Source organism: Astatotilapia calliptera, chromosome 19, assembly GCF_964374335.1.
Source record: "Astatotilapia calliptera chromosome 19, fAstCal68.1, whole genome shotgun sequence".
Taxonomy (NCBI): domain Eukaryota; kingdom Metazoa; phylum Chordata; class Actinopteri; order Cichliformes; family Cichlidae; genus Astatotilapia; species Astatotilapia calliptera.
Window position 1 is genome coordinate 5,219,820 of NC_137440.1, and position 24,111 is coordinate 5,243,930.

The window sequence follows — 24,111 nt, forward strand, 5'->3', positions numbered from 1 at the left end:
CATAAGATGTTTTAGAACCCCAGAGATGATTCCTAAAATGAACCCTACAACTCCTGACACTTGTTGGCGAAATTGTGGTACTCACTTAGGAACCCATTCACACATATTCTGGTCATGCCCAAAAATTTGCTCATTTTGGAATGACGTATTTAAAGCCCTGAATACAGTCTTCCAATAACCATTAACAAAGAACCAACAGTTTGCCATTTTAGGGGTATTACAAAAGGGTTTTACAGGAAACAATAAAAAGTATCTCTTAAGAATCTTGCTTACAGCAGCACTAAAGTGTATCACCATTACGCGGCTAAATCTTGACCCACCTTCATATAATATGTGGGTTGATAAAGTAAGAGAGATTTATACTTATATGCTCTGCGGATTCAGAGAGAATTGTTCACCGAGCGTTGGCGACCCATGCATGCTTTATCGTTTCAATAAACTAGCATAGGTTTGTTTCGTTTTGTTCATTTTTGCTACTAAGATTGTCACATGTTATTTAATATTATATTAAGGTGTTTTTTTGTTGTTTTTGTATTGTTTTGTGTTTCCTTTTTGGAGTTTTTATTTTAATTTGTACTTCTACATTGCTGTTCCTGCTCCTGTATCTGTTCGACTTGTGAACATTGACAAGTACAAGTTGTAAGGTTGTGAACTATAATAAAAATTGAGTTTAAAAAAAATCATATATGAATGAATAAATATTGCTTGCTTTATATAACAATATCCAAGTTTACAATTCACTTTCATGGTTTTTGCATATAAAACTGCTGTTGCCTATCAAACAGGTTTTGACTTTCTCACAAAGCCTGTGATGGAATATTTTTAAACCAATTCTTTATATTATACATTTGATCCCCAAAAGCACGAAGTAACAGGAAAACACAGATTTCTGTAAAATAAGGCAACCCAGTAATATTGTCTCAGCTGTATGTAGACCAACTCTGTTTATGTATAATAAAGTCTCAAGATGTATCATTAACCTGAAAAGGCCAGCGATTTAAGAGAAAATTAAACATTAATTGTAGTAAATGTTTTATATTTAGAGGTCAAAGTGCCAATAAGACGTCTACAGGAGTGAGTGACGAGCCAATTAGAGAAGTGACCTTTTCACTGGTGATTCTGTTGTCAAGCTGTGGAAGTACACAAACACCGATATAAACTGCCCTCCGGCTGTCATGTAGATAAAACGATGAAGCAGCTGTTCGCTCACAGACCTGCACAGTTACAGTTAGGAAAAGCATGCAAGGCACATAAACAAAAAAGAAAAATGCAAAGTAAACTAAGATAAAACGAAGTATAAAAATGAGAGCTACGTCAAATTATTTTTTACAAAATAAAAAAATAAACAGGAGAGAATTATTGCCTTCAACACACTGAGCAAAGATGCATATGTGCTCCCTCTTTCCCTCTTCATCATCACTTATTATTCTATTATTCTGTCTTCTTTCCATCTTTAACTCTACAAAGCCTTTTCCATTCTTTCAGTCCATTCACCTCCTGACATAAAGTATTCAATTAAAACACTAAATACCACACAAATCTTGTGTAGTTTTATGTTTAAATTTCCATCTACTATCAGATCTGTTCATAGACAGCCGGGGCAATTCCCCATGAACCTGAACATAGGAGGGGCGCAGCCAAAAGGAGCCCCTCCTCTGCATTATACTGGATGCTCATATTCTCAGTCTTAGAGTAAATTTGAATTCTGTTCAATCCTATTCAGTTTTATTTATATAGCGCCAAATCACAACAACAGTTGCTTGAAGGTATTTATACTGTAAGGTAAAGACTGCAATAACACAAGCAAGAACTTGGTGACAGTGAGAAGGAAAACTCCCAGGATGAGTACACTACCAGCACTTTGGCTTCCAGCAACATTAGTTGGTGACTTTGCTGAGTCCAAGGCCCGAACGATTACGTGACACTATGGTTTTTTCATATTGTGAAATGTGCTGCAAAACAAACTGAGGTACACTAACTGTGTTACAAAAGGTTAAATTACTTAAGGGTAAAATTAGTGCAGGATAAACAGGTTGTTTTGCTGTGCTGTCATTACTGTTTGTGTACAATAGAAAGACAGCACAATCAGTGTACTGTCAGTGTAGAGGATCGAAATCTGCCAGGACAACTCATAAAACATCTGCTGACATCTGGTTAAATTCAGTTGTGCACAGCCACAGAGAGCAGCAGGTCAGCTGATCATACACTAAGAAAATCTACTGGAGCTCTCAATAGAAATTATTGTGAGTTGTGATTTCTTTATCAGAATTTAAATTTAGACTGAAATAAGGTTTGCCTTCCTATCGCCTAATATTAGACTAATAATAATTTAATTATTACGTTAATGTCGCACAGTTAGTTTTGCACAAAGACAGGTGGTAGAAATGTTCTTCTACTTCCTCACTTTGAGTACATTTCAGGGTGCTTTTTCACTTTTACTTGAGTAAAAGAAGTTGAATCAGTACTTCAACTTTTACTGGAGTATTTTTCAACACTAGTATCTGTACTTCTACTTAAGTAAAGAGTGTGTGTGCTTTTGCCACCTCTGCAAAGCTGAAAATCTCAAAAATGGCAACAAGTACAAGAATGTTGTGGACCCAAAGGGAAAAAAGAGCAAAGTCTATATATCGTGTACTTTCCAGTCTGTACAGTTCTCATGTCTTGCTGTGAAATACACTCTACCTCCATAAAAGTTCACGTTAAAGAAGTTGTGTCTTGATCTTCTACCAGAACTGCACAAGACAAACCAAGGAATAAAATCTCCCTTTTAAAAGAATTCCTAACAAACAACTGCAGACTCAAACCATGAAGGAGACAGGAGACACAGGAACAGTGACAACACTGGAATACAAAAACATTAAGGATTGTATGTATTATTGTAGGGCATTGGTGGGCAACTCCAGGCCTCAAGAGCCACTGTCCTGCAGGTTTTAGATAACACCCTGGGTCAACACACCTGAATCAAATGATTAGTTCATCACCAGGCCTCTGGAGAACTTCAAGAAATGTTGAGGAGGTAATTTAGTCATTTAAATCAGCTGTGAATTAAATCTCGAGGTGTGGAGTTGGTCACCCCTGTTGTAGGGTCTACCTTACAATATAAAGTGCCTTGAAGCGGCTGCTGTTGTGATTTAGTGCTGTATAAATAAAACTGCATTTATTTGAACTGAAGGGAGCTTACAGAAAACTTTCCTGATGAACCAGTGGGCTGGACAAGACTGAGTAGTCCGAATACTTCAAACTTTCTCCCAGGTGTGCAGCTGTTCCACTGTCTAGAAAATGTCTTATTAGTCAGAGGACAATCTCGACTGCCATTAAATCTTTGTGCCCTGTCAATAAGGAAGGATCTTCTGTGTATAATCCACCTGAAAACTTGGAACTAAAGATCCAGTGTGAGGTCTTTTATAAGACACAGCCAACAATTTGGCTATTTATTGTCATTTAATGACATAAAATTATATGTGGCTCAGCAAGTCACCGCCTGAAAAGATCACATGGACCCTCATGCGCACTCATCGCTCGCAGGAGGTGCCATAGAGGTTGGATGTGATGTGTGTGAGGTGGCGTTCAATGGCAAAGACGCTGAGAGTCCAATCCATGAATGTTGAGACTGCCTATTGGGACGGGAACACCACCACTCTGGAATGGTGCCATGGCTGCAGTGATGCGGATGCTATACCAGTCTGTTGTGGTGAAGAGGGAGTCGAGCTTAAAAGTAAAATTATGACATTGCCATTCCTTACCCTCATCTACTGCATGGTCACAAGCTCTGAGTAGAGACCAAATCAGTGAGATCACAGATATGAGCTTTCTTCACAGGGTGAGAAGCTCAGTCATTCAACAGAGACAGAGTAGATCCCCGGCTCTTAAACATCGAAAAGAACACAGGACACAGGACAGCCACTGCAAGCGATTTATAGAATACGATACTAGACATGAAACATATAATTATTTAAAATGAGCTCAATCTTAAACATTTGCAGGAGTTATATCAAACCATTTAACACTAAAGGGGTCATTTTTCTACAGAATAGTTATTTTAGTTTTTTATGCACAATCATTTTCCAATAATACAGTTTTATTTGTACTGAGGTGTTTTGTTACTCTTTTCCTAATGAAATGGTTTGATAATTTCCTCCACCTCTTGTCATTGTCAGTTAATAGTAAATAATTTTTTATAAGATATTTGTAATATAGCAGACATTTATGTAACTATAGTAGTAGTAATATCTCACAATTATTCAGCCAGGAAGGAGTGCAGAAAGGTGAAGATGTCCATGTAGAGTGCAGACGTGCAGTGAAAAAGGCACATTTTAATCTGCTCCAGTTTATCTTGTTAAACTAATAATTAGTGGAGCTTTTAAGGGTTGCGTTTCTGTAAAAGTCCCCGCAAGCCACTGCTTTAGAGTGACTCTGGCTATGTCGGTTAGTGCTAAACTTGGTTTTGGTTAATAGGAATGAAAATAATCCCTCCAACAGCAGGAGCTCATTTTGAAAAGACGGAGGGAATGTTGTTATTCCTGAATTCTCTCTGCTTTACTGTAAGTGACTAAAAAGCAGACGAGTTTTAAGGTGATCACATGAAACACTGCTAAACTTAGCAGTGACTATATTATATCAACAACTACATTTGTGTCCTTGGCTATAGTTAGATACCTGATAAAAGATAAGAAATGGCTACTACTAATCCAGCTGTCATTTTCAATTGATTGCTGAAAAATATTTCCTGTTCAGCTCCAGCGCACACGTCATCTAACATGCAGGAAGCTGGTTACTGTTACTGCTCTGCTTTGGCTCCAGGGTGAATTTCCTTCATACTTTGTAGGGTTGATAATAAAAGAAAAAGAAAGAGAAAGCAGTGCAAATTACAGAAAACTAGCCATTAGCTTCATATCCGGTTGTTCAGTGATGACACGACGAATCCTACTTCCGGGCCTAAAGTAGTCTGCGTTTAATATGGCTTTTGTGTTGTTAACATGTTTAATGTTATGTATTTTCTTCTATTTGATCTCAAAAAGCTCCTAAAACAGTCAGTGATCACTGTTGACCTCCCTCAGCTTTTATTACCGCTAATCATTTATTTAAGCTCAGTTTTTAAAACCTTAGGATGTAACTACAGCCCAGCCCATGCAGCAGTATAGGAATGACTAACCTCGTATTGTGGATGGATTATCTCAGTTGTTCTCCTGGCTGAAGTTTGGTCCTTTTACAGCATCCTGCCATGCGATTACATTTGTTCCTGACCACCGAGAACACTCACGTTAACTTTTATCGAGTGGAAAAAAAGTTAGCTTGTTCATATTATGCTAACATAGCTGTGTCGCTAGCGGTCACGTAGCACATCATTATATACCAGCTAGCCAAACTTAAGTAACCCTACAAACGTCACTGCTGTTTAGATTTCTGTCTTCATTTATGTTGGAAGTGATAGCAGAGCTGTACGTTTTAATTTGTTTCCAAAACCCCGCAGTCAGGACATGCTATATTGTATTTAGATAGAAGCTAGCGAGCTAACTCCCTGCTAACTTCTAACTCCGTTAAATGTCATAAATTCCGTTTTCATGGATGTCTGGATGTTAAACTCAATTGTTACACCTGGTAGAGCAGAACGCTGATCATTTTATTAAAGATGAAAGACTTTAGACAGTTTTTCAACTCTCAGTAATGCCATAGTGATCGTTTGATATATGGACCTGCAGCGGAGTTTAGGTCCAGACACGGCCAGTGACGTCAGACTGAACAACCGGATTGTTAACTATATACAGATGAAGCACATAAGCACACAAGCGCAAATAAAGCGCAGGTCATGTAAATGTGACATAGGAGCCGATTATCTGTGATCAGTTGTGAGCGTGTTATGGAGTGAATTATGCAATGCCAACCTTTTACTGGAATCAGCTGAGGCAAAAAAACGAAAGTATCTTTTCATTTGACGGCGCATGCCAGAGGATGCAGCAGTAATAAGCTAATAGTGGAGCTCTCCAACTGTGGCCATCTGATGACTACAGAAGATTTAGAAAAGACGTTTTAAAGACACTTTAAAAGGAGGAACTGAACTGTCTGTCCAGAGATTCCTTGTGCTTTATTTTTTACCTACTCAGAGTTTCTTATCTGGAGCTTTTGGTGTTTGGAGAACTGCTACTGTTTACTTGGAGGTATTGGATGTATTTTAGGCCTGTTTTCAGAAGCTTGACTCGGGAGCAGAAACGTGACTGAGAGGTTTGAGGCAAGAAGAAAATGAAATCTCAGCCTGAGGCCAATCTCAAATGTCCAATCTGCCTTGAAATCTTTCAAGATCCTGTAATCCTGTGGTGCAGCCACAGTTTCTGTAGAGCGTGTCTTCAGAGATGGTGGACAGAGACCTCTGCTACATGTCCAATTTGCAGGACAACATTTTTACAAGGCGATCCACCACAAAACTTGGCTCTAAAGAATCTTTGTGAGGCCTATTTGCTGGAGAGAACTCGAAGATTTCACTGCAAACTGCACAAGGAAAATCTGACACTCTTCTGTGTGGACGATCTTGAGCCAGTGTGTGTTGTGTGCTTGCACTCAGAAACTCACAAGAACCACAGATTCAGGCCCATCAATGAAGTTGCTCAGGATTACAAAGAGGGACTCCGGAAACTCCTCAAGCCTTTACAAGAGAAAAGTGAGCTCTTAAACACCGTTAAGGAAGACTTTGACCAAACAGCTGAAAATATTGAAGTTCAGGCTCGAGACACAGAGAGGCAGATTAAGGATGTGTTCTCGATACTTCATGAATTTCTCCAAAAAGAAGAGAGAGCAAGAATTGGTAGCCTGAGAGACGAAAAGCAGCGTAAGAGTCGAATGCTGAAGAGGAAGACAAATGTTCTGAGCAGAGAGATTGCAACTCTTTCGGAGACAATCAGAGAAACAGACGAGGCGCTAGAAGCAGAAAATATCTCCTTCCCGCGGAACTACAGCGCTGCAGCTCAAAGAGTCCAGCATTCCCTCCCAGGTGTTGAAGAACTAACCCCAGAAGCTCTGATAGACACCGATAAACACCTGAGCAACCTCTCTTTTGCCATCCTCGACAGCATGAAAGATATGATTTTCTCTACTTTTAAACCTGAGCCGTGCCATCCCAGCTATCTACAGGCACCCGCTTACTACGATAACCACAGGGTAGCTCAGACCAGGAGGCCAATGAGTCTTGCGCTGCCAGAGAGTCAAGCTCGAGAACACAGTCATATGCTTGACAACAAAGTCTTCCCACCACCACTTGCAAATCCATTATTCCCATGCCAGCCTGCTCAGGCTTCCGTGAGTAGTAACGTTCTTGGAAATGCAGGAGGTTGGGATTTGAGACCTGCAGCAACTTCAGTGTGCAATGAAGAAAAAAGTAAGCGTGGAAAGAAATTCATATTCCCCAACATATTAAAGCAAAAAAAGTAAAGGACAGCTTGGATGTAAACAGATATATATATTTTTTTCATGTTAAGATGTATGTAGAATTCCTGATATTTGTCATTATATATAAATCAGTATGATTTGCTAGTTTATTAATTGCACCCAATTTACACAGTGGGGTAAATTAAATCCTCTTCAAAGTGCACAATTCAAACTGACCGTAAAGTTGATTTATTACACCTGTAAAAGTACATTAGGTTGACTATCTTACTTTTAGAGGGATGGAACTAATAAAGGCATATTGAGTGTTTCTTTGAAAAGAATTATTTATTAACAGTTGTCACTTTTGTAAAGTTTATGTGTTAGATTTTGTCGTTTTGTGTGAAAGGAACTAAATCTGACAGGATGTGAAAGCAAGCAGAATTTGAAAAAAGCTTCTGTAACCTGTTGTAATCAAGAATAAATTGATGATGTATTTGATTGTTACCATGTGTAATTACTGAGTACTGTTTAAAATAAAAATGTGTCGCTCCCCCAATTAACACCCAGGACAGGAAACACGTCAGAGCCCTCAAAGAAGCTGTTTGATGTTAGATGAACTGTGAGAAGAGGAAAAGTGAGGAACTGAGAAGGAATATCAGCTCTCTGAGAAACAGCAAGAGCTGGAGGACGGTGTGTCCAGACTGAGAGCTGGGGAAGGACAGCAATTTAGTGTTTTTACACTAAATTCTTGGTCTAGTATTTGGAGCACCCTAGTGTGTGCTCTGAAAACACACTGATTTAAAATCAGCAAACAACAGCGGGAACATTTCGATATTTACATTTTTATTCATATGTTTTATGTCAAACTTGATTTCTTAATTTTTCAGCACTGCAAAGTCTTCTTAGTTGTTCAGTTACAACTGAACAACAACAACAACAATAATAATAATAATAATGACAACAAATGACAGAGAGAGAGACAAAGCTAAAAAAAACAACAATATTATTATAAATGGGCAATGAGCTACTGGAGCTTTTTCTGTAATTTTACACATTTATTATTTATATAAAATTGTGAAATTGCACCTTTTTTTCTTATATTAAGACATCTCAGGTATTAAATGTGTAATTAAATGTCTTTACACTGACAGAAAGGAGCGTTTCACTGGACCACCTTGAGATTGAAGTGGGTTGTTTTCAGCCTGCGGTGTAGATGTAGATGATGCATTGCCAGGTTGACTACCATTTGCAATAACTAACCCCAGCCTGAAAATGGAGAAACACACACACACACACAGACACACACAGACTATTGCATCATACCTCTCCGTCTGCTCTGAATTTAAAGACGTAATAATCCTTTCTCTTTAAAAGCAGATGGAGTAATCCTGTTTCATATGCAAAAGGCAAAAGATGAAACATGTGGTCAGACATGTGGTCACAACAAACTCTCTTCCTGTCATCTGCTCCACTCTTCCTTCTGTCTCTCTGAAGGAAATAAAAACTCTCCCTTTTCTCTTTTCTTCCACTCACACTTTGTCTCTCACTCTCTCTTTCTGCCCATCATTCAGCCTGTCACAGCATGGCACAGGACAGGGACTGTGTGTGTGTGTGTGTGTGTGTGTGTGTGTGTGTGTGTGTGTGTGTGTGTGTGTGTGTGTGCCCTCCCCTTTATCACAGCTGCAGCTCTAAATCCTTTTAACCAGCAGCAGACGCAGTGAACAAATAGAATGTTTTATTTATTTTCTCCTTTCTTTGAATAAAATATCCATCCAGCTTCCAGTTTATTTTGTCTGCATGTTTCACTGTGATTTTAATATAAATATTTGTTTTTAAATAAAGCACTTCTGTAGCAAAACTATCAGGGCAAACAAAGTAAAAGCATCTTTTAGTATTTTCTATGTCAAAAAGATCAATTTAAGTAGTTATTGTGCAAAACAGGTTTCAATTTCAAATCGCCAATCTTTACTGAATAATCTTAATAATGACAAATCTACTGAATTATCAGCAGAAAATTTCAGCGATCAAGGTAGCCACACACACACCTGTAAGAGAAACAGAAGATCTTCATATTTCAAGTGTTTTACACGAATTCACTGGATTTCTCTGACTGACTAATCAATTATATAATTTCAGTCGTGATATTTCAGGAAGATCAACCTGTCACATGTGTGCAAATAATGAGGAAAGAGTGGCTCAAATATGTAATGACTGAATGATTACACTAGCGAGTTCAATACTGCACCACAATAATCCATTTTAACTGAGCGTTTTACTAAAGACGGTAAAAATTCATTACCCGTAAGTTCATACTTTAGTGGATTAACAGGGAAAACTTTCACACACTTTTAAAGTTATTGATTAAAAAGTAGAAGATATTCACTATACTTTGTTCACTCAAAAGAAAAGTAATGCTAGAATGTAAAAACTGTGAAATCATTTCCTTTCTTCATTATAGACACAAAGAGTGAATGCACAGGGTGACCAGTAACCAGCAGCAGTGGTTATCATGTTTGCTGTGCTGGGATGGTTCAGGCTCTATATTGATCAGGATTTGAGGCAGCAGTGAAGCAGAGAAACAATGTCAGTGGAGCAGCAGAACAGAAGCCAGTCAGTGATAAACTCAACCTGCCTGACACGATTAATGCTGGTGATACAGTGTGACCTAGATAGGTGAGGACATGGCTGAGAGTGACACTGCAACTTCATTTTGACTTTCTCATATGTCTGTTTTTTAACTGCTGTTGCTTGTTTTTGCAAATGAACCAAACCAACTTCTCATTGTTTGGAAAATGATGTTTTAATTTAAGAGTGGCACTCCACAGGTTCACACAGCTCATGCTAAAAAGGCAGAGCGCTGATGGAAGCGGGCTCACATATTTACTTGTGACCTGTGATGTCTGCCTGCAGATTATGAGACTCCAGTTATTTGTGAAGCTTTGTTAGCCTGTTATGAAGGAGATACTGATAAACAAAGAATTGTAGCTACTAGTATGTAGACTTTTCAATTCAAATCAATTCAGTTTTATTTATACGGAGCAGAGAAAAACCCAACAATCATATGACCCCCTCTGAGCAAGCACTTTGGCGACAGTGGGAAGGAAAAACTCCCTTTTAACAGGAAGAAACCGCCGACAGAACCAGGCTCAGGGAGGGGCGGGGCCATCTGCTGCGACCGGTTGGGGTGAGAGAAGGAAGACAGGATAAAGACATGCTGTGAAAGAGAGATAGAGATTAATGAACTTTTAAGTGTTAATCAAGGAAGTGGCAGTAAGCCAACTTCCTTTAGTTACACCAACAATGTAAGTATTCAGACTTTGAGCTAGAATGTTGTATTCTCTACTATTCAGACATTATTGTTACTGTTCATGCTCAGCTGCTCATTGATGCTCACAACGCTCAGGTTTCAAACATTAATATCAATGACAGGTGCTCTGTTCACACAAGGTTGGTGAAGCTTGGCTAATAACACTGCATCAGGTGAAAAATTCCCATCTCACTACAGACACTCTGCAGTGTGTGGTTTTATATTTTTACAGTGTCTCTGTATGACACTATAATGTAAAGTCAGTCTATACCTATTATATAAATATAACTATTTACCATGCCGTAATAATAATCCAAAATGTTGTTTACTTCACAGATCTTTTTCGCTGCGTGTTACAGTGATCATTCTAAATACAAAGTAACATGTAATTCAGAAAAAACAGCATTGATTAGAGAAAACTGATCAAAATAAAGATTATTGTATTATTTTTAATTCCATCTTATATCATGACATAAGATAAATACTCTAAATACTCCAAATACCATTTTCCAAAATAGCTATTTAATACAAAGCAAGTTGAAACTCTTGCATGTATGACCTGAGCATCCAAATTTTCTACATTACATTTATTTCTGATCAAATTTCATGACTTCTCATGGTCCCCACTTCCTTGGCTTTAAAAACCCTCAAAATACCGCAGCTCTTCGGGAATGAAGTACAAACACTTTCCTCTGTCTTTCTCTGTAACATTAAACCCAGTGAAGCACTTCCTGTATCCAACATGATTCAGGATGGGCTCAGCAGGCGGGAATAGACATGATGTCATTCACTATGACCTCATCAGTCCAGTGACCACAGAGGAAGAAACGCAAGTTGCAATGATGGAGACAGAGTGGGGAAGTACAAAGGCAAGGCAAGGCAAGTTTATTTGTATAGCACAATTCAACAACAAGGTGATTCAAAGTGCTTTACAGAGACATTAGAAACAAGAACAAATAAAAAGCATGATTTAAAATTGAATAAAACAAGCAAATAAACTAACTAACTAATTAACAAACAAACAAACAAACAAACAACAGTATATAAAATCAAAACAGATAAAATCAGAACAGTAGATAAAATCAGTAGTTAAATGTAAGTTTTGAAATTTAAGCTTAAAGTGTGGATTTGGTGCTTTATTCAAATGCAGCTGAGAACAGGTGAGTCTTCAACCTGGATTTAAATAAACTGAGTGTTTCAGCTGATCTGAGGCTTTCTGGGAGTTTGTTCCAGATATAAGGAGCATAAAAGCTGAATGCAGCTTCTCCGTGTCTGGTTCTGACTCTGGGAACTGATAAAAGACCGGATCCAGATGACCTGAGGGATCTGGATGGTTCATACTGGGTCAGGAGGTCATTGATGTATTTTGGTCCTAAACCATTCAGAGCTTTATAGACCAGCATCAGAACTTTAAAGTCTATCCTCTGACGGACAGGCAGCCAGTGTAAGGACCTCAGAGCTGGACTGATGTGGTCCACTTTTTTGGTCTTAGTGAGGACTCGAGCAGCAGAGTTCTGAATGAGCTGTAGTTGTCTGACTGATTTTTTAGGTAGACCTGTAAAGATGCTGTTACAGTAATCAAGCCTACTAAAGATGAATGCATGGACTAGTTTTTCCAGGTCCTGTTGAGACATCAGATCTTTTATCCTTGATATATTCTTGAGGTGATAGTAAGCTGACTTTGTTATTGTCTTAATGTGTTTTTCTAAGTTTAGGTCTGCATCCATCACTACACCCAAATTTCTCGCCTGGTTTGTGGTTTTTAGATGTATAGATTGAAGTTCTCTGGTGACCTGTAATCGTTTTTCTTTGGCGCCAAAGACTATTACCTCAGTTTTGTTTTTGTTTAGCTGGAGAAAATTGTGGCACAACCAGTCATTGATTTCCTCAATGCATTTACCAAGAGCCTGTACAGGGCCTCGGTCTCCTGGTGACATTGTGATATATATTTGTGTGTCATCTGCATAGCTGTGGTAGTTTATTTTGTTGTTGTTTATAATCTGTGCCAGTGGGAGCATGTAGATGTTAAACAGAAGGGGTCCCAAGATGGAACCTTGGGGAACTCCACATGTGATACTTGTCTGCTCAGATGTGAAGTTACCTATTGATACAAAGTATTTCCTGTTTTCTACGTATGTTTTGAACCAGTTTAGTACAGTTCCTGAAAGACCTGTCCAGTTCTCCAGTCGTTTGAGTAATATGTTGTGGTCACAAATACAAAACAATACAGAACAAAGAGAATGACTCAAAAATGATGCTAATAGTCGTCATGATGAGGACAGGACGATACCACACAACTAAAAAAAAAACACAGATCTAATCACCTGTAACGAGATCTGCAATTACAACTCTTCCACAGATTTTTAGTGAAGGTTTGTGGAGCAGTATGGCCAACGCGTCTCTACACAGGCGATCTGAAACAGACTGAACACAGCCAATCTTTGGTCTCACAGGGCTGCCAAGAGGTCTGCCATGCCTGCCCTTCACCCTCAGACCAGTCGATGTCAGCAACATGTGCACTGGAGCCTGAACATGTGGAGGAACATTATGTTGAACAATGAGTCCAGATTGTGCCTTCTACAGTTGGACTGTAGGGTCAAAGTGTGGAGAAGACATGCAGCGTGCTATGCCCATTGCTGCACTGCTAGTGTAACAGCTTTTGTTGGAGGCAGTGTGATGGTGCGGTGCAGCATCACCCTCACTGGAAAAACAAGGTTTGTCGTCATCGGCAGCAATTTTAAAGCAGAGAGATATCGAGATGAGATTCTGCAACCGGTGGCAATTTCATATCTCCACAGTCTGGGACTGAACTCTGTCTTCCAGGATGACAACGCCCCCGCAGACTGGGTTTATCACCTGCCTGAAGTTCGGACCTCAAGCCCACTGGAAACTTGTGGTATCAGCTTAGGCGTGCACGTCATGCCAGAGTGACCAAGTTGAAGAATGGGATGCCATCCCACAGTAATGTGTGATCAGCATGGGGAGGAGGTGCCAGGCTGTGGCTGTGTATGCTTCTTCCACATTACTGAGGTCCCTGTTTGTTAAATGAATATATTCTTAAATTGCCCGTATTTCTTGTTCCTTCAGATCAATTCAGTAAACGACACCAAACAAGATTTAATAGCAGAATAAGCTGTTTGGCCTTGGCAGAGAAGATTTGGCAATTTTTTATGGGCACAACCCACACACTCAACTCTGCTGCTCAACCCACAAATGCATTTTCGTTACAAATCTGGCACCATTTAAAAGGGAATAAACAGGCTTTCCAACAGATTGCCAAGAAGCCCTGTTACAACAAAAGAATAATCGACCAAACACAGATGTCCTTATTTTTTGTGCTGATCTCCAATAGCAATGTCATTCTCCTCATCATGTTTCTGCTCTAAATCTCCTCCATTCTTTCTCCAAATTCTCCTCTCTTGAAAGTTACTCACTAAAACGGTCAATCTAAAATATATCGTTAGTTTGTTCATATAAAAAAAAAATTATAAGGGTTATTTTAAAGAAACTCCAGAGCTATGTGTTAGAGGCTAATCAGACAGCGTAGACTTAATAGGTCATTTGCTTACGGATATAGGCTGGACATGTGAATCACACATGTCCAGCCTGGGGTAGCTCAGGGGGTAGAGGAGGTCATCTACTGATCGGAAGGTTGGTAGTTTGATCCCTGGCTCCCCCTAGTCTGCATGCCAAATATCCTTGGGCAAGACATTAACCCCAAGTTGCTCTCCGATGCATCCATCAGAGTATGAATGTGTGTGAATGGGTTAGTTACATAGCACTTAAAAAAGCACAGAAGATACATCTTGTGTGATTGGGTGAAGGTGGCATGTTGTATAGAGCACTTTGAGTACTCCGGGAGGGTAGAAAAGCGCTATATAAGAATCAGTCCATCTGCCATTTACACACGTGCACATCCAGGGCAGAAATACAAAGACACAGTAGTATATTATACATCCTACATAAACCACTGTATATCTGTTTACCACACATTGATACATCTGTATATATGTAGCACATGTATATCTGGCCATCTGTATAGCAATATAGAACATCTGTATGCTATACAGATCATCTGTACATATGTACATTTGTCCATAGTACATCTATATATTTGCTCTCTGTATAGCAATATAAACATCTGTATACATAACTTATTTGTACATAATCTGTTCATAACTATTCCCACCTTTTACCCTTATCTGTATATAATCTGCTCCTATTGCACTTACTGCTCCTGCACTTCTGATTAGATGCAAACTGTATTTCATTACCCTGTATTTATACATCTGTAATGACAATAAAGTTGAGTCCTAATTCTAATCCTGGAAAACTGACCAAACATCATCCATCTAGGGGTGAAAAACATCCTTTGACACAAAGCTAATGTCTCAGACTGCTCAGGAACTAAAACATAGCTTGTTGCATCAGGATGAACTGATCTGGAGAGACATCGGCCTAATCATATTCCAAGGAATGAAATGAAAAAAAGACGCTAGTTTTAGATCAGAAACCATTAGTCGTGTACTGTATCTGCACTAGAATAAAAATAATTCCAATAATAATTATAGCTTCGTTTTAAAGAATTATACTGCTGTCCTGTGTTCATATCACAATCCTTGTTTCTAAATACTTCTTAGTTTCTCAAAATGCAAATGTTTCAGGATGTAAAACATCTCCTCTGCTCGTCTCATGATTCAAAGTTCCACAGCTGTTTGTGAATCAGCAGTTTGCAGTCTGACGGGAGAGTGCTCACATGAGATCCCTTTCATCTGTCTTTTGTGAGATTAAAGTTGGGATTAAAGCCACGCTGGGAATGGTTTTTATGTAAGGCAGTAGGTGTTTTATCAGCTGAAATCACAGACTGGGTGTTCCCCAAATGTTCCTAAACTGAAGCTGTTTTCTCCCCGGGGGAACCCTGATTTGTGTAAAGATGATAAAGCAATTTAAAGAAAGGAGAACGCTTTAAAAGAAAATAAACTACTGAACAAAATCCATAAACACAAAACACTATGCTAGAGCACATTATTACATATTTTTACAACTATATGTTTTTAACATTTGCTCTGGTATTTGGAATGTAAAGTTTCTTGAGAAGAACAAAATCTATCATTCACATTGGCTCCTGGTGTGTAACATCCACCCTTCCTTGCATCACCTTTAGACATAACTAGGTCTCCATCTATTGGCCCCACCCAGACCACATGGTACACTCGCAGACAGAGCATTCAGGGTGAACTCATCTCTCCGCCGACGCTGTGTCATAAATCATTCAAACGAAACCAAACATTGTGTTAAATGCAGTAAGAGGGTGTGCTGCTGTGACACCAGAACTTACAATAAATGGAGTAGAGGTGGACACATGGAAAGAAAAGCCAGCCACTAGACAGACTGCAGCAACAGAGATATTTACAGGGCGTGTGTGTGTGTGTGTGTGTGTGTGTGTGTGTGTGTGTGTGTGTGTGTGTGTGTGTGTGTGTGTGTCCCAGAGGTACTCGAGCCCTGCCTATGAATAATGCATAATAGGGGAAAGGGGAAGAAGATCTTCTGTCCCTGATCATTAATCTTTCCTCCTCCTCTGTCTCGTGTTTCTGACCAAAGAAATGCAGGAAAGGCTGCATCAGCAGCAGAAAACCACCCTGCACCACCAAGACTGATACAAAACATTTACAACATCCCTAAAAACATAAAAGTATCATTTCAAAAGCTAAATCGAAGAAACCATCAAACCGTTTTTGTCAAGTATTATAGTACATGTAGGTTCAAACACACGAGGGACGAGCTCTGGTTAAAAAGGAAAGTGCAGTTTAGCATTCCTTCTGAGTGTTTGGCCTAAGGATTAATTACAGCACATTTTAAACGGCATACTTAAAGGCTATAAATGCCATCCCCAAAAAGTAACTGAAATTGAGTGATACTGACCTTGAATACTGAAAATGTTCAACTGCTGTTCTAAATTAAGTTCATGAGGACAGAGGGACGTTAAATAAATCTACAACCAGGCAATATCTGCTTCCTTACATATAAACAGTTGTAACAGTTAATGCAATACTTTGGTTAAACCCTTTGAATTAAAGCTGGAAATCACATCTTGAATGTTTGATTTAAACCTGCTGTGTTGGTGTACAGAGACAAAATTATCACAATTGAGCCACTGTCCAAATACTTGTAGGCCTAACTGTAATCATTTATTTGCAAATTAATAAAAAGCGCTTTTTTCCCCTCTATTTAACAATTCCGATCATATAACACACAATTAACAAATAACTAAGCTCAGATTTGAGTCCCATTCCAACACATTTCACCATCAGTGATTTGGAGGCGACCATTTAAGTCTGACCATTAAGACGGAGAGAAATGATCCAGCCAAGCAACATGGACAACAAACCAGTGGAAGTCTGGATTTTTGTCTCATGAGACCAAATGTGTGCAAAGCTTTTAGTCAAATTCATCTTACAACAAAAAATTGAAAACACATTGAAAACTTTATGCATTAAAAGGTGAAATCACACTCACTGTAGCTATAAATATTAGCAGCTAGAATCCTCTTAACATTTTTAAGTTAATGCACCGTCACAAAATGTTTACCATGTACTGACTAACTAATAATATCTATTAATATCAAGACACTCCACATATTTTATAAAGGCCACACTTCATGCAATTAAGTAATTAAGTCTTATTAAATTAATTCCACAGAACTGGTTTAACTGTACATTACATTATAATACATTCCCCCCTTTACTTTCCAGTTCAGCTTCCTTCTGGGACTGGACAGAAGCATTAGTGGCACAAGCCATGTTTTTTTTCCTCCAGTAATTATGGATAATATTACACACACACATGCACACGCACACACACACGCACACAGGAATCAGACCCTCACACACAATGTGAAGAACACTTCCAATCATCTGATACATTCACGGATGATAAATGTTCCACGTCTCTCTGCAGGAGCTGATAACAGTTTCGCTGTGAGTCGGCTTTCTCTACAAACTGGCCGAGCTGATCCAAAGTAAAAAGGCAGGCAGAGAAAAAGAGGGAGGTCAAATCAAAGGACATTGTCTTTTTAAAGATGATTATTTTGTTGAGGAGATTTTGGTTAAAAGGATATTCGACTGGTTCCCTCCCAACAGCAGCGGCTTGACTTACAAGCAGAAGCAGAGAATATGACGCTAAATGTGATTCAGACCATTTTTGCTTATAATAATTTGACAGTATCATTATAAAATATCTGAAAAGCTTCTGTGTTATTTACAGTAGAAGCACTTTCAACAGAATTTGAAACAGAGACTAAGTGAGGCTGAAGGTTGCTGCTAGGTCATCTTAGATCCATCGTGTGATTTGGACCCCCCCTTGGAGGGGTTGCCACAGCAACCTCTTACCTTATACCTATTATCCCCTACTGTCACGCCAACCCTCTCCATGTCCTTCTACACTATATCCATTCTGTCCTGTTTTCACTGACTTTCATTCCTCTTTTCTCCAGAGCATACCTCCACCTCTCAAACCTCACTTCCATCTGCTCAGTACTCTCACACTCACTACAACAATGTTATGTGCAAACATCATAGACCATGGAGACTCCCGCCTGACCTCATCTGCCAACCTGTGCATCAGGACTGCAAACAAAGGGCTCAGAGCAGATCCTTAATGCAATCCCACCACCCAACTTCAAACACCTCACCAATGTCTCACTGTCCTCATAGTACCACCGTTGTTGGTACTTCTCTGCCACTCCTAACTTCCTCATACCCAGGTATTACCACAGTTCCTCTTCTGGTACCCACTTTGCCTTCTCTAGATCCAAAAAGACAATGTGGAACTCCTCTGACCCTCTTTATGCTTCTCCATCAACACTGTCGAAGAAAGGCTCTCACCTGGAGTGCATTTTCTCAGCATGTAGTCATACCGCTGCTTGTTGATCATCACCTCTCTTCTTACTTTCTCTACATGTCTCATCAGGTTTATCCCTCTGTAGTTACTACAGCTCCCTCGTTACTGAAAACCAGTACCACTACAGTTCTCCATTCCTCAGATGTCCTTTCACTCTCCAAGATCATGTTAAACAGTCTGGATAAAAAAAAATCCACTGCCCCCTCTAGTAGACATCTCTATACAGGTTTGTCATGTAGACCAACCACCTTTCCGCTCTTCATCCTCTTCATAGTTGCCCTCACTTTCCCCTCACGCCTTTCTTCTCACTCTCTCATTTTCATTCATCAATCTGCTCCTCATAGTACTTGTTCCACCTTCTCAGAACACTCTCTTCACTTGTGTGTCTGTAAACGCCTCTCACAACTAGTTATGATATTTAGCAGCATAAATGAATGTCAAAAAAAAGTGTCTTGGAAATAAAGTTGGGAAGGAATTCTACACTTTGTGGAGTAATTAGTACAATTTAAGGATAATTTTTGTCAGCGTAAAACTGCAAAAACCTTTGATTTCGTCATCCAGAGCACATAACATCAAGTTATAAATTCAACATCTGTAAGGATGTTTTATAGCGAAATGAAAACGGTGAAACTCATTCTATATGAGGCCCTTCTTTTTCGGTTTCTGTGCTACAAATACAATTCTGTATTGGTAATTCATGTACGGGTTTATCCAAACTGTATCCACAAATGCATTCATTGGCTCCTAAATAAAAATTATAACCATAAAGAAGTATTGGAAGAAACACCCTTCAACCATGCTATGATTGTTAACACTGCATTATACAGCCTTTCTGCAACATGTTTTTGGAACGCCACAAAAAGGCAGAGGATAAATGAAGTAATGCTCCTCCCCTGACATTAACATCAGCACAAAAACTGTTTATCAGGAGCTTCATGGGTTTCCAAGGTTGAGCAGTTTATGTAAGTGGGAAGTGTTGGTAGCACAGTGCTTTTTTTCAGCATACATTTCTGATCTCCAGGAAATTTGTATTTTTTTCTCAAAAACAATTGGGTATTGTACAATAAATGGGTTCATCTTATATTCAGAACCAACAGCACTTGAAATTAATACATATGAACTGCTTCACCTATGAGCACAGAGCTAACATCCAACATTCAAGTGTTCCTACATTCTGCTTTTGTGGAAACAGAAGCAGAATAAACCTTAACCCTAACCCAGATCATGTGATAGCCACTCCAACCTCAGACACACATACACTATGGCTGGTTTGTTCTAGTTAAACATGTGGGGGTGGTGTGTGCCACAGACACACACACAGCACTATTGTGTTATAAAGAAGGGCAGGGAGACCTTCTGGTCTCTCTCTTTCTCTTTGAGCTTTTATAAAGCTTTATTACCATATCACAGCTTGAATGGTTTAAGCGTCCTTCTTAGAGCCACTTTTAAGGAAGCACTATAGTGCTCCTAAGGACAAAGCAAAAAACATGTAGGAATGACCATCTGACTAAACTATTACAGTGCAGTGAAAAAGGATTCCTGCTCGATCATCGTAATGCCAGCAGCTCACCAGCCTCTATCTTTACTGTTCTCTCCCTGCTGGGGCTGTAGTGCATCAGCTCTGCAGAGAGAAACTGCGAGGAAAGGGAGCTGACAAACCAACCAGCATGCAGTTCACCACATCAGCAATTAAAGAATGACTCCTGGTTTCTGACATGTTTTAGCAGCTGTAAACTGCAGCACACCTGCTAACACAACCCGTCTGTAAAGATCTTTCATAATAAGGTAATAATGGTCATAAAGTCTTGTGCCAACTGCTCCAAAATACAGTAAATAAGACCATTTGCTCAAGAATAGATGTCACACCACAAACCCATCATAAACAGCATTTCACATAAATCAGACCGAGCCAGTCATAAAGAGCTGTCTTTTGACAGACGTTAAGGATTTCTGCAACAGATCTGTGATCCTCATAGCAGCCTGATAACAACATCATTATTACAGGATTAGTGCGAGGCACACAAAAGCTACAGATGAATAGAATAGAATAGAATAGAATTCAACTTTATTGTCATTGCACATGCACAGGTACAGGGCAACGAAATGCAGTTTGCATCCATCCAGAAGTGCTTTAGTGATATAGATATATTACAATATATATTAGCAATAATATAGATATGTGAGTATATTACAGAAATGGGTCTATTATGGTATGTTATAATGTACACGGTATGAAGTATGTTGTGAATATTCTATAACTATAAGTATGTACAGGCTGTAGTGAGTACAAGCTATGTACAGGATATGAACAGGATATAAATATGAAAAACTATACAGAATATGAAATAAATAACTTTACAGAATCTGGGATATACAGCTATACAGAAATGGGAACTATGCAAGTTGTAAACAGTTGTAGGATTAAAGATTATCGAATGTACAGGATGATTATTTACACAGAGCTATACAGTAGTGCAGTTAAGATAAGTGAGGGTGTAGATAGTTTCTACAGAGGCTATATAAAGTGCTAGTGGTTGTGAGTGGTGGTTCACTCCATGTTATTATTATGTGTTTGAGGGTACAGTTGTCCATTGTGGGTGTGTGTATGTTCAGTCCATGAGTTTAACGTGGGTCAGATGTCAGGAGGCAGAGTTCAGGAGTCTGACAGCTGTGGGGAAGAAGCTGTTCCGGTACCTGGTGGTCTTAGTCCGGAGGCTCCTGTGGCGCCTCCCAGAGGGCAGGAGGGTGAAGAGTCCATGTGATGGGTGACTGGGGTCTTTGATGATTTTCCCAGCCCTTTTCAGACACCGCTTCCTGTAGATGTCTTTTATGGCAGGAAGTGGTGCTCCGGCGATGCGCTGGGCAGTTTTCACGACCCTCTGCAACGCCTTCCGGTCCGAGGCAGAGCAGTTCCCGTACCAGACTGTTATACAGTTGGTCAGGATGCTCTCGATGGTGCAGCGATAGAAGTTCACCAGGATGTCTGAGGACAGGTGGTTCTTCCTCAGAGTCCTCAAGAAGAAGAGGCGCTGGTGAGCCTTCTTGACCAGCTTGGAGCAGTTGGTCGTCCAGGTGAGATCCTCGGAGATGTGGACTCCCAGGAACTTGAAGCTGCTCACACGCTCCACAGCCGTCCCCTTAATGTGGATGGGTGGATGTGGGTCAGCATTCCTCCTGTAGTCCACGATGAGCTCCTTGGTCTTCTCGGTGTTAAGCAGCAGGTTGTTTCTGTCGCACCACTCAGCCAGACGATCCACCTCCTCCCTGTAGGCGGCCTCATCGTTGTCACTGATGAGGCCAATCACCGTGGTGTCATCTGCAAACTTAATGATGGTGTTGGAACCATCAGCAGGTCTGCAGTCGTGGGTGAAGAGGGAGAAGAGGAAAGGGCTCATCACACAGCCTTGTGGTACACCGGTGTTCATTGTGATAGTAGATGAGCAGCGGTTATCCAGCCGGACATGTTGGGGGCGGTTGGTCAGGAAGTCCAGTATCCATTTGCAGATGAGGGAACTGATGCCCAGGTCTGTCAGTTTCCTGATGAGTTGTGAGGGGTGGATTGTATTGAATGCTGAACTGAAGTCTATAAACAGCATTCTGGCGTAGGTGTTGTTGTTGTCCAGGTGTGAGAGGACAGAGTGCATTGCGATGGAGACTGCATCCTCTGTGCTCCTGTTCTGGCGGTATGCGAATTGGTGGGGGTCCAGGGTGGGGGGGAGACAGGATTTGAAGTGTGCTAGGACCAGCTGCTCTAAGCACTTAGTGATGATGGGGGTGAGTGCTACTGGGCGGTAATCATTGAGGCAAGATGGGTTGGAGTTTTTGGGTATCGGGACGATGGAGGTGGATTTGAAGCAGGCCGGTACCACAGCGTGGGCCAAGGACAGATTGAATATGTCTGTGAGCACTCCTGCAAGCTCCCCAGAACACGCTCTGAGAACACGCCCGGGGATGCCATCAGGGCCTGCAGCCTTGTGGACATTGATCCTGCTCAGCACCGCTCCTACATCGGTGGGGGAGAGAGTCATAGGTTGGTGGTCCTTGGTTGGTGGAACCAAACATTCCTGATCGATAAAATGGGGCGAAACTGCAAAAATGGTTCATGAAGTTGGTTAAAAAGAAAATGCTTTATGACATTATTTAACCTTTATTTGTCTTTGAAACCTTGTACATGACTAACCAAGTAAAATCTGAACAGACATTCATGCAGAAAAGTTATCTTTACGCGCAGACTGCTTCTATAAAGGTTTATGCATGTTATCCCTAAAGCTTTGTCCAGATTTGTTTTGTTAAATGCCTTGAAAATGAACTTTACCAAAAATCAATTCAGGTCAAGGCGATGGCTGCTGGCTAATTAAAGGTGACCCCGGGAGAGTCTGGTCCTCTGTGGTGAAAGATCCACTCATTAGCCACCTCTACACTGTGACTGTGTTACCATAGAGCAACTGCAGGCAGGAGGCCAGGTGTTGAAGGTTAGGGGAGCAGGTTTAGCAGCAAGTAACAGGAAAATGGCCATCTTAGAAAACAAGTACACATATATATATCTAATATATACTCAAGACAGCAACAGAACAAATCACATCATGCAGACTTTCAGCTGCATTTCCACGTGTCTACAGCAGCAAAAGCTCTCACACTTTGCAGTTTGATGTCTGGAGTCTGAGAGCTGGTGCTAACAAAGATGTGTGGAGTGAGTCTCCTGCATTAATGCCAATCATCCTGTCGTAACCAGCACAGTAAGACACAGAGCGGCAGGCTTCCTAGTGTGTCCAAAGCCAAGCCTTCATGCTATTTAATTGGCTGAAATAACACCCGGTCAAGTTTCTAAGTCAACATGGGGGAGGTGCTTTCATCAGAGTAGCTGATGCTGTCTGAAACAGCAGCAGCCGACCTCCAGGAGAAAGAAGCAGACCAGATGGTGACGATAACTACTTCATTTTTAACTACCGTTTTTCAGGATTGGTGCAATGCTAGAGATGTGCTACAACAGTAAAGTAACAACCTCTTAATCTTTTTATATGAAGCACAAATGAAACACTTTGAATTATCAATGTTTTTATGCATTATTGTTGTGCAATGTTATATTTTACTGCTTCGATTGCGTATGTGTTCATTAGTTCACAGACACAGATGACTCCTTGGACTACTCCAAGTCTGTATTTTTAGTCAATTATCCTGGTAAGCACCTGCTTTTAGAAAAAACATCCTTCGTTGCAGTCTCAATACTCTGATATTCTTGCATTATATATCTAAAGTGCAGCACTTCAAAGCAAACAGAGCAAAACTGTGCAAACAGCGATTCTATCTGTTCCTATAAGTGCTCTTCTTTTGCATAGAACATTTCTGCAAATTCAATATGTGCCAAATGAGGAATCCAGTTCCATCCATCTTGGTTATCAACACTGGTAAAGCAAACCTGGTCCACAGTGTATTTCTAATGTGCCTAATGCTGTTTGTGAAAAATAAAACATGTCTCCAGTGACAATCAGAGTCTTACTGCTATTATCAAAGTCACACGGAGGCTGAAAACCTCACTGCACCAAGATAAA

The 24,111-nt window shown here is 40.0% G+C and overlaps 1 protein-coding gene across 1 annotated transcript in view; it reads right to left on the reverse strand.

Moving 5' to 3' along the window:
- akap6 (A kinase (PRKA) anchor protein 6) overlaps positions 1 to 24,111 on the reverse strand; it is a 220,964-nt gene that overhangs the window by 193,648 nt on the left and 3,205 nt on the right. The window lies entirely within an intron of this gene.